The sequence below is a fragment of the Dendrobium catenatum genome, unplaced genomic scaffold (assembly GCF_001605985.2).
Source record: "Dendrobium catenatum unplaced genomic scaffold, ASM160598v2 fragScaff_scaffold_648, whole genome shotgun sequence".
Lineage (NCBI taxonomy): Eukaryota > Viridiplantae > Streptophyta > Magnoliopsida > Asparagales > Orchidaceae > Dendrobium > Dendrobium catenatum.
Window position 1 is genome coordinate 329,570 of NW_021319110.1, and position 3,710 is coordinate 333,279.

Here is a 3,710-nt window from a genome sequence, read left to right on the forward strand (position 1 = left end):
GCCTACCGCTGCATTGCTGGGATGAACTGAAAATTTTGAGAATTGCAACTATAATTGGAGTGCCTCTGTATCTTGATGGAAATTCATTTAAATGGGGTAAGAGAGAGTATGTCCGAGTATGTGTCCGAATTGAATTAGATAAAAAATTACCAATAGGTATATGGATTGAAGGATTACATGGTAGATCTTTTAAAAATTTTGAGTATGAAAAGATTTCATCTCTTTGTTATCATTATGGTAAAATTGGGCATTTGAAGACTATTTGTCCTACCAACAATAGTCTAACTATAAAAACAATTGATGTTGTTCCTTCTGAAAGAAGAGTTGGGGAGATCCAAGATAAAGGCAGCTCTATTGAGCATGATGAATAAGGACCCTGGATACATGTTAAGTTCAAAAATAAAAAATAAAAAATTTCAAGAAGGTTGAAGGTACTTTAATTCATCAGAATCAGAATTCTGGTAATCAAGTTAAGAGTTCAGTTATCCATAAGCAATCCAACATTGAAGATGGACAAAAATTTGAAAATTTATCAAAGGACAATAATGCTAAAGATAATATCCCAATTACAAGTCCTTTTGTTGAAAGGAGCTCAAAGGGTTTGATGTAAACTTCCAACAATTATGAACTTTGTTTGAAAAACAAGTTCAGTATTTTGGGAGAGGAGAATCAAGATTTATGATTGGATGAAGTCATGGAAGTTGAACACATTCATAATTCGGTGAAAGGTAGTATTATTTGTCCTAATAGTATAGCAAATAAAGATGAACGGGTTTCACCAGAAGATTCTACCAAACATGATATATTACAGACAGGAGATGGAGTTTCTAGTGGTGTTGTTGGTAAGATTTCAACTTCAGGTAAATTAAAACTTGCCAAAGAAGTGAAGTTTTTGGGTCCGGTTGATGGTGCTTGCAAAAATGGAAGAGGTGTAACAAAGGATAGAAAGAGAGGCAGGGACTCATCCCCTCTAGGTAATTAATGTCTTCCTTTATATTTTTGAATTATAGGGGGGGCATGAAGAAGGAGACCTCCCTTTATCTTATTGAGATAATAAAGGATTATGAAGGATGTTTTGTTGGTCTTACAGAGATTAAGATATCTAAAATTGATAGGGTTGATGTTGATAAGGCTATTGGAAGTGAGTGAGATTTCTTTCACCATCCTGCCGAAGGTACATCTGGTGGAATATTGATTTTGTGGGATAGGAACAAGGTGTCTTTTGATGTTGTGGATCATTCTTCTAAAGTTGTCATTGGAGTGCTTGAAGCTCCTTTGATTGGTTCTTGGAATGTAGCTACTGTGTATGCTAACAAGGACTATCATGCCAGGAGAAGTTTATGGGAGATGCTTGAGAGGTTTGTTGGGGGTAATAAACCTTAGGTGGTTGGTGGAGACTTCAATTGTATACTGTCCAAAGATGATAAGAAAGGAGGCAAGAGGTTCCTTTTTTCTAAAGGGCTTCAGGAGATGAAGTTGTTTATGACTAATAATGATTTTCATGATGTTGGTACTATTAGAACTAGATACCCTTGGTGCTATAACAAGGAAGGTGCTTTAAGAATTTGGGAAAGACTAGACAGGTGCTTGATGATTGTGGCAGATCTACAAAAAGTTCCTTTGGCATGTATTACTCATTTAGCAAGGGTGGCATCTGATCATTGCCCAATTGCTTTGAAGGTGTTAGAGGCACAGTACAACTCTAGATTTATCAAATTTGACGAAACTTAGAAGTCCTATCTGGCAACCTGGAGCATTGTTTGAAATTCTTGGAGAAAATCTGATCATGGTAAGGATATGGATGTCTTGCAGAGGAAGCTAAGATGATCATTGAGATCCTTATTCTTCTGTAGAAAGAAGAAATGTAAGAGTTTGAATTTGTTGAAATAAGACTTAAAGAAAGAGATTTTGGATCTACAGTTGGAAGAAGCTTTAGAAGGTGGCTTGATGGTGGAAAGGCTAAACCTACTCAGAATCAAAGTGCATGATCTTAATGTAACTTTAGGAAGGTTAGAAACTTGGTGGAGCCAAAGAGCTAAGGTAAGATGGCATGAAGAAGGTGATGTTAATTCAAATTTCTTTCACAAGTTTGCTTTAGCTAAAGGAGTAGGAATCTTAAAAGATAAATTAGGGATGGAGATAACATCTTGGTCGACAACTTTGAGTTGATTTTATCTATCTTCCAGAAATTCTTTGTAAATAAATGGAAATATAGATCATGCATCCTAATGGGTTGGCCTGCGTTTCTAGAGAACCTGAAGCTTAATTCTGTGGATGTAGAGCTTCTAATTGGAGATTTTACTCATAAAGAATTAAAAGCTACAGTTTTCAGCAAGGTAGGAATAAATCTCCTGGGTCGGATGGGATCACACCTTTATTTTTTCAATTCTTTTGGAGCATTGTGAGAGAATCAACTTGGAAAGTTGTTGACAGTTTCTTTAAAACTGGTTCGAAGAAGGATGAATGGAAAGACACTTTGATTGTGTTAATCCCAAAGGTTAAGAATCCTATGGTGCCATCAAATTTCAGACCTGTTAGCCTATGTGAAACCACTTATAAGTTGGTCACAATTATATTGGTTAATAGAATTAAATTTTGTATCTCCAAGATCATTTCAGAAGAGAAAGTTGCTTTATCTCGGGTAGATCAATGTCTGAACATTGTCTACTTGCTCAAGAGATCTTCAACATATTTAGGACCTCAAAGGATAAGAAGGGGTTGAAGGCTATGAAATTAGACATGGAAGAAGCTTTCAATAGCATGGGTTGGCCAACATTGTATCAAGTACTAAATGTTTATAGATTTCCTTTATCTTTGTAAGCTTATCATGGAATGTGTCATGAATGCCAGATTTTCTTTCATTTTAAATGGAAGCCTTTCTAATTCGATTAAAGATGAGAGTGAATTTCACCATGGTTTCCCATTATCTCCTTACTTATTCATCATGTGTTCGTAGCTTTTATCACATGCAATTAATCAAAGAGGACTGCAATTGGGAGTTCAGCTTTCACCCAAAGCTCAAAAAATTACACATCTATTATATGCAGATGATGTGTTAGTTTTTGCCCAAGCTTCTACAAGATCAGCTCAAGAGGTGAAGGCCATTGTGGCGAATTTTTGTAGGGTGGACAGGGTAGACAGTTAATGACTCCAAATCTATGATTTTATTTGGCAAATATGTGAAGCATCCAGTGAAGAATCAAATAAGGAAGAAGTTGGGTTTTATGGTGGTTAAGGAGCTTCATTATTTGGGTATTAAAGTAGATTTAAGAAGATTAAGAAAACATGATTTTAAATGTATGATTGACCGCATATTGGAAAGACATAATGCTTGGGGTAGTAAGCCTTTATCTATGGCTGGCAAGATCACCATTGTTAAATCATCCCTTTTATCTCTTCCAAGCTTCTTATCAACTCACTCTTTGGTTCCAAAGAAAGTCTTATATAAAGTTGATCAATTTTGTAAAGATTTCATTTGGAACAATGGCATTGATAGAAAGGGTTTACATTATGTTGCTTGGGATGTATTATGCAAACCAAAATCAGATGGTGGTTTGGGATTACATTATCCTGTTTATCGTGTGGGGCCTCTTAGATTGAGGTGAGCATAAGATGTATACAATATCAAAGGAATTTGTTGCATAATAACATTATTACTAAATATGGTGATAATATCTTAAGTGGAGAAAGGAAAATTGGAGCTTCTATGG